We start from the raw sequence: 449 nt of genomic DNA on the forward strand, positions 1-449 counted from the left end.
ACCTTGATATATATATATATATATGTAAATATATGTATAAATATATATATATATATATATGAATATATATACATATATACAGTATATATATATATATATATATCTATATCTATATATATATATATATATACATATTTATATATACACATATATATATCATATATATATGTATCTATATATATATATATATATATATGTATATACACTCATATATATATGTATATATACTGTATATATATATATATATAATATATATATGTATATATATATATATAGCCTATATATATATATATATATATATTTGGTCATGCTCAGACCTCCCCATCCTTCGGGTCGGGGGAGATGGAGGAGTCATACCCTGGTGAGAGGGAGGTGCGTGTGTCTGTATAGCCATCTAAATATTTAGCCGTCCTTTTTGACGGGTCGCGCACACTGGTATTTAAGAAATT

This window comes from Palaemon carinicauda, chromosome 5 (assembly GCF_036898095.1).
Source record: "Palaemon carinicauda isolate YSFRI2023 chromosome 5, ASM3689809v2, whole genome shotgun sequence".
Classification (NCBI taxonomy): Eukaryota; Metazoa; Arthropoda; class Malacostraca; order Decapoda; family Palaemonidae; genus Palaemon; species Palaemon carinicauda.